Source organism: Mustela putorius, unplaced genomic scaffold (genome assembly GCF_011764305.1).
Source record: "Mustela putorius furo isolate JIRA1106 unplaced genomic scaffold, ASM1176430v1.1 tig00003974_pilon_pilon_pilon, whole genome shotgun sequence".
NCBI classification, from domain to species: Eukaryota; Metazoa; Chordata; class Mammalia; order Carnivora; family Mustelidae; genus Mustela; species Mustela putorius.
In genome coordinates this window covers 5,127,869-5,141,208 of record NW_025422117.1, presented here as the reverse complement: position 1 = coordinate 5,141,208, position 13,340 = coordinate 5,127,869, and the positions used below count along the sequence as shown (strand labels likewise).

Below are 13,340 nucleotides of genomic sequence, written 5' to 3'. Positions count from 1 at the left end.
TAAAAATGCTAGATCTAGAGTTGACCTTGCAGATTAAATAGAACTTAAGCATTGTTTTTCATGAAAGCATCAAATAGTTACTTTTACTATAATGCAAAGTTTGCAATCTTCTTTGAAATGTAAATCTAAAGCTTAGGTATTTCACAGAAGCTATGGTTTGGGATGTATATAACAAGGAGATACATGTTTCAGAAATCCTGAAGTAAAATGGTAATCAGTGTATGAGCAACCCTAATCTCTTGCATATTTCAAAAGCTGAGCAAACACTTTTGGTAAAGGAAATCAATGGAAAAGGATACTAAAAAATTTAAGAAAAAGAAACCAAAGTCTGATTGAGGAACACACGTGAGTCACACTACCACTGTGTTATTAGGCAACTTTAAATACTTAAAAGTTTAGTAGGAAATTGGATAGAAGGATTATGGTATGTTTACAGGTACTATAATACATGCTATTATACTATGAAATCAGAACTTCACCAAATTACTCCTTATTGCACGGTAGCCAACAAATTCTTGAATTTATTTGTGCAATTATTAGATGTATCTTAGGTTTCTTTTAGAGGCCACCTGATAATTAAAGAGATATGGAACCTGTCAAGGAGTCTTTCAACAAGCACCTTGCAAACATATATTTATACAGTCATTTTCTAGGGTCACAGTCTTCCTAGACTATAATCATAGAGGGTAAATGATAAAAAACTGGTTATAAACTCAAATACCCTATTTCAGGGGCGCCTGGGTGGCTCAGTGGGTTAAGCCTCTGCCTTCGGCTCAGGTCATGATCTCAGGGTCCTGGGATCGAGCCCCACATCAGGCTCCCTGCTCAGCGGGGAGCCTGCTTCCCTTCCTCTCTCTCTCTGCCTGCCTCGCTTCCTACTTGTGATCTCTGTCTGTCAAATAAATAAATAAAATCTTTAAAAAAAAAAATACCCTATTTCATCTCATTTTACCTGATTCTGCCTGGAAGTAGAAGGCTTGATCAGCCAGATAAACACAGTTTGACTGGGAAACAATGAAATATGAGGAAGTTTGCGTGCAAGAATTGGGACCAATATTTGTTTGAAAGAGCAAATTCATCTTTAAAAAAAAATCTTTAAAGAAGTGAGAACCCTAGGAGTACTTATTTAATAGGGTTATATGAAGCTCAAGTTTGGTGTTATTTATAAAATACTTACTTAGCTTAATGTTAGCACATATTAGGCACTCTGTTTCTCTAATATAAATAAAATTAATAAGCCAGTGAATTGAATCCTCAGTTGAAATTCCACTCTTAAAACATACATTAAAATAACATTAGAAATGATAACCAGAATAAGGGCCTGTTTGTTTGATATTCTATAGTTTCTGATAATCTTGGTGAATGATGAAACACAGAAATTGATTTTTAACATGTACCGAACCTATTTTCCTCTAATATTAATTGTTTTGGTGAAGCTTTGATGGAAGCCAAACCCATTCTCCTCTAATATTAATTGTTTTGGTGAAGCTTTGATGGAAGGTCCTTGGACAAATCACATTCTTTCTGGCTTTTTCATTGATTAAAGATCTTAAAATAAGGGAAATCTTTATTTGAAAATATTTATTTATTTATTTTTTTAAAAAGAGCATGTGAGTGGGTGGGGATGGCAATGGAGAGGAACAGAGGAAGAGAATCTTGAAGCAGATTCCTCAGTGAGCACAGAGCCCGAGGCAGGGCTCAATCTCATGACCCTGAGATCAGGACCAGAACTAAAATCAAGAATTGGATGCTTAACTGACTGAGCCACCAAGGCACCCCATAATAAGAAAATCTTGAGTCCTTACCTCTTTTAAATTCTATATTCTGACTTTAATGTGTAATAGACTATTTCATGAGTAATTAATTTGAAGTGACTAGAATGTCCTTCATAGTACAGAGCTTATCATTTCTAATATCAACATTTTAATACAATTTAAATAATGAAGGATTTTCCAATACCACTAGTCGTCATTTATGTAAAGTAAAATAATTTGGGGGAGCTTTGATGATTATGATAAGTATTACTAATTGGTAACATTTACTGAGCACTGCTGATTTACCAGACACACTTCTAAGGACTTTAATTACTTTATTTAACATTCCTCTAAATCTTGTCAGTAAGCATCTGAAGTTTTTCTTCATTTCACAAGATTTTTATAGAGGTTAGGCAATATAGTCCAACAGGCTGGAAATGGACCATCAAAGTTTAAACAAAAATGATATATATAAGAAGAGGAATTGAGGTTTAGGTAAAAAAAAATGTTACCTTGAAGCTGAAAGCAAATCTGAGGCCAGTCAAAGTGCCTCTAGTGAGTTGTGTTTGGCCTGTCCAGCCTGTTTGCTGTCCAGCCTGAAATGCAGCTGAGGTCAGAGGGTAGGGAAATCTAGTGGAGTCCTTGCCTTCCTTCAGTAGTATTAACAGAGTATGAGCAGATTAAACAGATGGTAAATGGTTAACGTGATTACACTGACCAGATGGAAGTGGATGATAAACTTGAAACAGTTTGAGAAAGAAGGCAATACGGATTTGAGTACATAGACCAACAAATCACCAGAGAACATAAAAGCAGCTGTAACCCAAGCAGGGAAAGATCTATGAAGAACAGCAGTGATTTTACTTACTAAAGAATTAGATGACCAAAGACTCTACCAGAAAAAATTTGATTGAATTAAAGATTTATAAGAATAATAAATAAAAGAATATAAAATTATATATATACACATAGATATATATATAATTTTATATTCTTTTATTTTATATATATATATATAAATGATAGCTGGTGTTTATTTGAAGGAATGACTTATTCCCTGTTAAATCTTAAAAGGAAGTATTATTCCTTTTTAAAAAATCTAAAGCCATAGTCATATGTATTTGTAATCATATGTATCATTTGAATTTTTACACAACTGAGAAATTTAACATTGGACATACACTATTTTAACTCTTATAGACAAAACAATTTAAAAACCATGCAAGATGTCAGAATGATTGTTGATAATTTTAAAAGGCTATAAGATAAAGTCTTAATCAAAGTAGTGAGAAATTTAAAATTTTATTAAAATAACAATGGATTATAAAGAATTTCTAAGTTTTTCAACTATTACAAGAAGCGATAAAAAATGATGACCACTATAAACTTTTTTTATTTAGCATTTTCATTTGGAATTTCTAGCCAAAACAAAAACATGTATAACATAAAAAGAGGTAAAAATAATTGGAAGGGGTTAAACGAATTTTTCATGCCTTGAGAATGATATCTGGTTACACTAGACAAGATAATATAATAAGAAAACCCAAGATGACAAATTTAATATATTTTTAGAAAAATCTTCTTTTAATTAAAGGTAGAGGATTCTGATACTATTGTTTTTTTGTTTTTTTTTTTTTGAAGGCTTGGTATCTTCTAACATTACAAATTCGGAATCTTAATTCCATATAGATATTATACATCTACCTCTCATTATTTCAATTGAGGTTAGTTCGGACATTTCAAAATAGATTACTACTTTGTATAGAGGCTCTGTGCAACTCAGGGTGTTTACCACTTCTGCCAGCTCAAAACTAAATGCCCACACCAACCTCAACCACTGGAACTTTTAAGAAAGCCTTGCGTAATCCTAAACCACCCATGCAGAGTAGGATGGGGAAGAAAAGGGCAGAAGAGAACATCATGCTTTGTTTATAAACACTGATCTTGAAGCATAACTCTTTACAATATTAATCTTTTATTCAATATGCAATATGTAACTTATATTCTCAAGACATTGTAGGTGGCTCCAATAAATGCTTTCAAGTACATGAATTCTAAAGGTATTTTCTATGAAAAGAGAGCATTATGTAAATGTGCCTTAATATAAGTAGAGCTGTTCTTGGAGAGTAACTAAGAAAAAGGTTTCTGAGGACGCCTGGGTGGCTGAGTCGGTTAAGCATGACTTCAGCTCAGGTCATGATCTCAGAATCCTGGAATCGAGCCCATGTCAGCCTCTGTATTCATCAGGGAATCTGTTTTTCCCTCCCCCTCTACACTCCCACCCCCACTCATTCTCCCTCTCTCTCTCTCTCTCATGTGCGCACACGCTCAAAGAAATAAATAAAATCTTTTAAAAAAAGGAAAAAGGTTTCTGTCCCTATCTAAATTTGTATGTCTATTTTCATATTGAACTTTTGTATTAATAGAAATACTTCCTAAAACATTTGTTATACTTCATAATCAGAATAAGGTAAATAACCCAAGACATATAAATCATTCAATAAATTAAAGTTAATAGCTGTAATGGACAAAATTCAATTCAATCAGAAATATATATTGGGTAGCTACTGTAACATGCAATATGAAGAACTTTTGAAAATTATAACCACCAGGTACTGATATATTATATATACATTATATATAAAATATGTGTATGTATATATGTGCATATATGTATATTATATACACATAATCACATACATTATTATATATAACAAAAATACATATATATATTTATCTCATTTAATTACGATAACATCTCTAAATTTAGATACTATTTGTTTTGCTAATGAGGAATTTATAGCTTTAAAAAATGTGTAACAATTCAAAAATCCCTGTTAATATTTAACAAATGACATTTTAAAGATCTATTTATTGATTTATTAGAGAAAGAGTGCACAAGCATGGGGAACAGCAGATGAAGAGAGAGAGGGAGAGAATCTCAAACAGTTGCCCTGCTGAGCACAGAAGCAACCTGGGGCTGATCTCACAACCCTAAGATTATATCCTGAGCAGAAATCAAGAGTCAGACATTTAACTAACTGAGCCCTCAAGGCACCCCCGGAAACAACATTTTAATATAAATTGGTCTAATGCCAATACACACCAATACAATTAATCACACAGCCATTTTAAATAAGGTCCCATATCAGTTTGAATATTTGAAACATAATATTAGGGGGAAAGAGTAATATAGTATCATGTTAAATGGATATACAGTGTTGTGATTGTGAGTATCCATGCATATAATACATTTATGTAAACAAGAAAATATTTGAATATGAAAAATTATTCACCACACTTTTTTTGTACTTGAAAATGACCCTATGTTTTGTTATTTTTGTGTTTGTCATATTTCCTGAATTCAATTATGTGCAATAATACTTACAAACTTCTGATACTAATAAATTTATTTTGTTTGTTAATTCAATGGCTACTAAAGAGGAATACATAGATTTTCCCCCCCAAAAAAAAACATTCCATGTTATAAAAGTTATAAAAATTTATAAAATATTTATTATGAATATGAGGAATATGATAATTAGAATATCAGATAATTAGACTATCTAAACTTTAAAAATATTTTTAGAATGTTCAAAAAAAAATCCAATCATAGTTCAGTTAAATGGATGAAAATAAAAACTTTTTATCTCTGGGTAAATGTTACCAAAAGGATACTGGTTATCCTATCTGGTATGTCAGAAAAATATTAATTAAACAATTGATACCAGAGCACTTCTAAGAAGTACATCATATTTGTTTATGAAAATTGAAAGAGAAAGGAAATGGTGAATCAACTTGCTGAGCAGGCTGAAGTTTAAGCCTCTGAGAATGAAAGAAGAAAAGGGAGTCTAAAATCATTTTCATTTATATCATTATTATAAATTATTATTCATTTACTCATGTATTTATTCAAAAGTCTATTTTCAAAACACTTGTTTGCCAAGCATTATGATGAGTGAGAGTGAAATTTACAAGGTATTCTCATGGGTCATACTTGGTGTCAGTGGTGGGAAAAAAGGGTTGGCAATAATGAAGTAGGGACATAGATTAAAATACGTATTCAGGAAAGGAAAAGTGATATGAAATAACAAACAAAAGCCATCTTGTGTTGACTAGCTGGGAAGCAGAAGCTTCAGTAGAGTGAATGGAAGAGAACTCTCTGAGTTGGTAATATTTGCGGGAAAAGCAAAATAATGAGAAGTGAAGCTCTCTGGGAAAAGACAATCCCAGGTCCTATGTTTATAAAGTCTTGGACTCTGTGTTTGGAAATACTTTGGAGAATTTCGCAACTATGAGACTTTGTGGGGATATTTTATAAAGACACAGAGAGAGAGTTAGCAGCATAACCCTCAGTGGTAACAACTTTGAATTTTATTCCAAATGCTAATGGAAGAAAATGAGAGTTTTTGTCAAAGAGCACTCTCTTAATCCATTGCTACTAATCTTAATCTCAAAATAGAAAGAATTTCATTAACAGAATGTATGTTTTGTGTGCCAGTTGTTTAGGGGTGGGGTAGGTGGGTATTGCTGATTAAGAAGGAGCTGTGTAACCCATTTGGCTCTATTTGAAGATTAAAATAATAAAAAATTAAAATAAAATAAATTAAATAGATTAATTAAATAAATCAAATTAAAATAAAATAAGAATTGTAAGATACAGAAGAAGGAAATTAAAGTAATTCATATTAGAAATTTTACCTATTATGAACTTTTGTCTTCATATTTTCTAGATTTGGCGAGTACAGTTTGAGAGATGACAAATGCAATAGAAATGAGTATCTTGGGTTTTTTTCTGTTTAAAGTGGCTTGAGATCAGGTGAAGGCACAAACACAAAGTACAAACAAAAAGCTGCTTTAAGTTTCTTATAAATATGAATTTTAAGAGCAGGTATATTTTATAATTAAGTAACACCCTGTACTTGAGAGGTTTAGGGCTTAATAGGACTGCAAGAAAGCCAGATGACATTTTTTTTAATGATGTAAAAAACACTGATAATGTTTCAAAGATATGGGCAAGGCCATTTGCACTATATCTTCTATTTAGGGGACAGATGCAATTAGCATTCATTTGGCTGCAAGTAACAGAATATCAGATCCCAGTGTCTTTAATATGAAGACAAGTATGTCACAAAGCAAACAGTATGGAAATAGGTGATATTGTGAATGATTCCGTAAGTCAAAATTCACATAAAAAACAAAACTCTTATCATTTTCTCATTCGTATTTATTTATTTATTTTTTTTTTTACTTACTTGACAGAGAGAGAGATCACAAGTAGGCAGAGAGGCAGGCTGAGAGAGAGGGGGAAGAAGGCTCCCCTCTGAGCAGAGAGCCTGAGGCAGGACTCGAACCCAGGACTCTGGGATCATGACCTGAGCCAAAGTCAGAGGCTTAACCCACTAAGCTACCCAGGCGCCCCACCCTATGTGCATTTCAACATATTACTTCTTTCTTCCTAGTCACAAAGTAGCTGCCATAGCTCCAGTGAACATATTTTCATAGACCGATTTAGAAAGAAGATAGCCAAAGGAACTTGTCTATCTCTATTTTTATCAATAAACTCTCTCTCTCTCTCTCCATATATATATATATAGATACATATATCCATATATCTATCTATCTATATATATATATATATACATATATGGCTCATGGACTGAAACTTACCTGCCTGCTTGAGTAGAAGTGAGTAGCTGAGTTCCAGTGCTCCAACCAGAAGCAAAATGGAATCAGATTGCTCTGACTTGCTCAGATACTTCCCTGAGGCTGGTCAGTTTGGCGCCTAAGCAAAATCAAGAGTCAGTTGGTGAGGAAGAGGGAGGGACAAGGAAGCAACCAACAGTGTCGGCCACAGTAAGGAAATATGTTTATGCTAAGCAAGAATTTCCTTACATAAAGCAAAATCTGATTCCCCAAAGAAAGACTGGGAAACCATTTTCAATAAGGATGATTGTCTAATTGAATATAATGAAAAAGTAAGAATAGCACAGTCATTGCTCTCTTCAGGGAAAGAAAAAATAAAGACATTAAGACTATTCATAGGAAATAACCGCAGAGAAATTTCTCGGACAAATCACTGTTATATTTTGATATGTTCATGAAAAATGGGATTTTTGCCATATACTTTATTATTAGGTATTACTGACAAGACATCTTTTTATGAAGAATAAACCAAACTAACAGGACAATAATAGCAAGACCTCAGAAAAACAACATAATTCAAAACACATAACAATATTAGAACAGCTAAAATCTCTAATGCTGACACCACCAAATGCTGGTTGAAGGGTGGAGCTGCAGGAACTCTCATTCACTGCTGTTGGGAATGCAAAATACTACAGCCACTTTGAAAGACAGCTTCATAGTTTCTTATAAAACCAAACACTTACATACATTTCAGCAATTGTGCTCCTTGGTATTATTCGAACAAGTTGAAAATTTTTGTCTACATATACATGGCAGTGTATTTCTAATTGCTGAAACTTAGAAGCAGCTAAGATGTCCTTCAGTAGGTAAATGGAAAAATCAACTTTGATACATCTGTACAATGTAATACTATGTACTGGCAGATAAATAAGCTATTGAGCCATGAAAAGTCATGGAGGAAATTTAAATGCATTGGAGTAAGTGAAAGAAAGCAATCAGAAAAACCTACTTACTCTATCATTCCAACTACATGACATTGTAGAAAAGGCAAAATTATGGTTATTAAATATACTAGCGATTATCAGAGGGTTTTTTTATGCAGGGAAAAAAGAATAGGTAGAGAATATGGTATTTTTAGGATAGTGAAACTATCTTGTATGATACCATGGTGGATACATGTTAAGATACTTGTCGAAAAACACAGAACATGCAACACCAAGAGTGAAGTCTAAGGTAAACTATGGATTTTGGGTGATACTGATATTAACTGTGGCAAATGTACCATGGTGGTGAGTGCATAAGGGCAGATGATATGTAGGAACTCCCTGCTTTCCATTTGATTTTGCTATTAACTTAAAGCTTTAAAAAAAAAAAAAAAAAGATGAGTTTTACACTTTAATTTTCATGGGAATACACTTTAAAGGCATTACACTTCAAAACTATTTCAAAATATATGCTGGTTTAGGCTTCGAATATGGAGCATTTATACCTTTAGTAGTATGAGGTAGAAATTAAATGTATGTATTAGAAACATCACTATTTAACACAATCATTTGATTATCAGAATTAAAGATGTATGTGATGTACCAACAGTAGAAATCTATGCAATTTACTATTAAAGTTAAATTAGTATTACTAACCAAAATCATGTATTGAGAAGCTGATAAAATCAGTGAAATAAAACAAAGAGAATAGTATCAAAGAAAGTCATCTCAATAATAATCCAATACTTAAATGGCATGATTATGTAAGTGTGTCTATATGAGTTTACATATATATGCATATATATACATAAAGGTTAAGGAACAAATCAGGTTCTTAGAAACAAGGTCTGACTTTTGTTATTATTTTAAAAATGGGATCTACGGAAAGTCATTATTCAGTTTATAAAATCAATAGAACATAAAGCCAAATTTGGAAAATACATAAGAATGAAGGTCAGGTCCCAGAGGAATTATGATCTAAAAAAGTCACTACTTCTTTAGAAGGTTACTTTCACGCTCTAGTATTTGATATTGCCACTGACATGAATTCCAAATAATCCAATTTTTTGTTGTGTGCCACTTGTTCTTGATTTAAAATGCTGAGTAAGAACCCAAATGAAAATAATTGAATAACATAACAATAAAACAAAAAGAATAGTATCAAATTCCCAGATTAGTATGAGGAGAATAGAAAGAACTGTAAAAAAAAAAAAAAAAAAAAAAAAGGATTACTGGGAGTATCCCATAATGATACATTGGGAAAAGGGAGTATAGACCAGTAGCCTAATTTAATAGCTTGGTTCTCACCAACTTAAAGTTTCTTGAAATATATTACAATGGGAGATTTCAATAAAACTACTTTTTAAAAAAGAACAAGAAGTAGCTATGGATCATGATATGATATTGAACAATCAACAACATAGAGAGGCAAGAACATTTCAAATTTGAAATATTATTCTAAAACTTCTAGTTTTAGAAGTTTTATGGCCTGTTCTACCACATTTAGTATGGCCTGTTCTACCACATTTAGTATGTTTGAGGATTCCTAGGGCAACTTGGACTTGCCCGTGGAGTCTCAAGGCATTGGATTGAGGGGCAGAGGGAGCAGGGTTCCAGACTTCTGTTTTAATTAGAATAGTTCTATTACATTTTTTGACATTGAAAGTCTCCATAAAATGGTTTTTACAAAAGGGGTTGGAGGGCCTAAAGTTTGAAAATCAGTGATGTATAAAATGGCACCTTCTAATTAAACTCTTAAAAAACAATTGTATTTTGTTCTTCCAGGAATTTTTTTTTTTCATAAGAGATACTTTTGAGCAAGTGCTTACTATGGAATAGATACTTTTCTCGCACTTTCTCTAAGCTATTTAATTGCAATAAGGGTTTAATTATAGCTTTTAAAGATAGAAAAATATATATACACACACACACATATATACGGAAAGAGAGAGATTGAGAGTCACTTCAAAATTCAGTTTTGTGTTTAGAACCACTTGGGGTGTTTTGTTTTTGCCAGTTAATTTTTCTCTAGCCAAACATTCTGGTCTATACTAATCCTTAAAAGCCTTGCCACAGTTGGATTGAAACAGCAGGAGGCTCAATAGACTAGTGGGACCAATATATATTCCCCTACTGTGTTTATACAGGTGAAATCTCTCATCAGAAGACTTGTTCAGCAAGTCTATGTTTTCTTAAAAAGTGCACTTGAATGTTTTGTAGTATCTGGGATAGATATTATAATTCTAAAAGACCTACACTTACTCCAGCCAAGATAAAAAATCAATGTTTAAGATAATCCTCCTATTGGCAACAAATTCCTACTATTAAGAGGAACTACTATTCCTCTTAATAGTAGTGAATCACTCATATTTAGTCTAGTTTTCTAACCAAAAGAAATTAAAAGGTATATGGAGTATAAAGAATAACTTCCTATTTTATGTTTCTTTCAATGCAAGCTCTGTAACCAGCCACAGCCTTGATGTTGATTTCCTAAAGTCAACATTTCTATGCACTTTAAAACCTGGCATCCATTCTTTTCGGTTTAATTGTTGCTTTCTTCTTCGCCCCCTTCCTGATTCTAGATAATAACAAATGTCTGACCCATTCTTTTATCTATTGTGTTATAGCCCCGTTCATAGTTATAATGAAAAGGTTTCTAACTCTCTTGATTGCTGCCCACAATCTGACTCCTAATTCGAGTCTCTTATGCTTAAAGAAAATTAAAAATATTTATCCTATTTTTTCATATAATAAAACCTTTATCTGTTGCTTTTAGCTTGTTAGGGTTGGCACACCTGTAGAATCCATGCACACCTTCTGATTATCACCTATCTTCTTTCCTCTCTCTTGTGCGGGGACACAAGTATGATAGCTGGAAATGCAGAAGCCATTCTACAAGAACGAGGATGAACGGTGCACACTAAGGAAGATGGAATAGAAGGCTAAAGAAGTTTGGGTCACTGAGGACATAATGAAGCTGTCGTATCTTGTCTGAACAGTCCTCCTTTATACTACTTATGTGACAGGAAGAAATTTCTATTTGATGAAGTCAAATTACCCTTTTATGTAGCCTTAATAGTAATTCTGATATGGCTAATACATATATTTTTTGAATTATATACAGAAGTTAAAAATTGAGATGAAGAAACAGATAAGGGAAATGAGGTGTAAGTTTATATTTATTCCTTTTCCTACACTGCCACAAATTGCTACAAACTTCCCAAATTAAAAATGTATAGGTATCCAGTATTAGATATATTAGTAAAATAATAATTTAATAGAACATTTTAAGCATGTATCAAAATCGATTTATTATATCCATTATATGGACACATACATGTATTTTTCTAAGGCAAAATTAAGCAGTATCATTTATTTAGCCAATATAGGATATGAAAAATGTGTTTTTTCATGTCCATTTGGTCTACATTCAACTTAAAGCAGGATTTATATATATAATCTCACCAGGATTATTGGTCATGATTGAGCTTGCTTAGTCAACCCTTTTGGGGGGGGGGGTTTAACATTTACTATGATAAATATTTACATGGACTTTTTAAATAGCATTAGTTCTGTGAGTATCCCCTGATTAACTGCAAATTTTGAAATTTATCTATGGATACTGTGAAAGAAATGGGTCCTTGTGCGGGGTTTGGATCAGCTCTGTACAAGGTCACCCTAATTCTTTTTTTTTTTTTTTTTTTAAGATTTCATCTATTTATTTGACAGAGAGAAATCACAAGTAGTCGGAGAGCCAGGCAGAGAGAGAGAGAGAGGGAAGCGGGCTCCCCGCTGAGCAGAGAGCCCGATGCGGGACTCGATCATGAGATCATGACCTGAGCCGAAGGCAGCGGCTTAACCCACTGAGCCACCCAGGCGCCCCAAGGTCACCCTAATTCTTGAAAAGTGGCCTCTGCGGGAGGAGGGAAACACAAAGCCGGCCCGTATGTTCTGCTAATGGGAGAAGTCAAGCAGGATTTGCACTGTGGATTTATAGAACTCTCAGTTCTTACGTTGTAGAAGGTAAGCGGACAAATACGATCATGTACTTTAAAACTGTTTAAGTCGTTGGGGCGCCTGGGTGGGCTAAAGCCTCTGCCTTCCGCTCGGGTCATGATCCCAGGTCCCAGGATCGAGTCCCGCATCGGGCTCTCTGCTCCCCAGGGAGCCTGCTTTCTCCTCTCTGTCTCTGCCTGCCTGCGATCTCTCTCTGTCAAGTAAATAAATATAATCTTAAAAAAAAAAAAAAAAAAAACTGTTTAACTCGTTATGCTGTTGTGGGTCCTCTAGTCAAAAAGCACACGCAGGAGCCTGGAGGAGAAGGATTTGCTCGGGTTCTGTGACTTGGCAGCCCTGGAAGCTCTCCAGCTGAAATCCGACGCTGGCCCCGCACCCAAAGGGCCCGGAGGGACCTCACAGGGACCGCCACCCCGACTGGTGGGTGGCAGGTTGAACAAGCAAGAGAACTTACGTATGAGGCTTGTCGTAGGCGGCCGCCAGACGAGCAGATCTCCGTGGCTGCCGCCAGCATCTTAAAGGTTCGTACCGTGCCCTTGACAGGATTCTGCCACAGATCCAGGTCGCGAAGGCCTCAACCTTCTCAAGGCTGCATCCTTGAAACTGCTCCCACCTCAGGAATGGTTGGCAGAACATTCCAAGGGGAGGGGCTGAGGAGCCTCCAATTGCCCGGATGGGCTCGCAGGTCAACCTGCGGTCATGTCCTCTCAATGACCTCCTTCGACAAGCACATTGAATGAAAAGTCATCGCAAGGAAACACTTCATAACCTTGAATATGTATCGAATAAATAAATCCTAACTGAGACCTTTTTTTTCCTCCCAAGTGGACTTTTGTTTATTAGACACAGTTTAGGAATATACATTTTGTATAACTCCTCTTTTTTTAACCATTAAAAATGAAAAGCCAGAATATCTGAAATTGTCGAAGTGCTTAAA

At 34.2% G+C, this 13,340-nt stretch overlaps 1 long non-coding RNA gene across 1 annotated transcript in view; it reads right to left on the bottom strand.

Moving 5' to 3' along the window:
* The window catches only part of LOC106005243, a 68,580-nt gene extending 55,549 nt beyond the window's left edge, over nucleotides 1-13,031 (bottom strand). Inside the window, exons 1-2 of the long non-coding RNA XR_001178474.2 lie at nucleotides 12,858-13,031; nucleotides 7,425-7,539 (exon numbers count right to left, since the gene is read on the bottom strand). This is a non-coding gene — a long non-coding RNA (uncharacterized LOC106005243). The remainder of the gene's footprint in view (nucleotides 1-7,424; nucleotides 7,540-12,857) is intronic.
* Between the last annotated feature and the right edge of the window lie 309 nt (nucleotides 13,032-13,340).